Raw genomic sequence first — 274 nt, forward strand, 5'->3', positions numbered from 1 at the left:
CTGTGAGGGGACAGCGAGGGGGATTAGGATGGGGATTGGGATTAATGATGGTGATAGGAACAATATTGGGGCTTATTTAGCTCCTGCAGTGCTCAGGGAACAACCTGGCACAGACCTGGGGGAGAAGTGCCCTAAAAAAGAGGGGTTACCCTTGGTGCCAGTGTTTATGACCCACTGCAGCCTCTGGCCAGCCTTTTGCCTGGGATGGAGGAAAAAAATGGTTTTTTCTCCATGGAAAACCCCAGGACGGGTTGTAGGACTTGTGCTGGCCTAT

Source organism: Geospiza fortis, unplaced genomic scaffold (genome assembly GCF_000277835.1).
Source record: "Geospiza fortis unplaced genomic scaffold, GeoFor_1.0 scaffold538, whole genome shotgun sequence".
NCBI lineage: Eukaryota > Metazoa > Chordata > Aves > Passeriformes > Thraupidae > Geospiza > Geospiza fortis.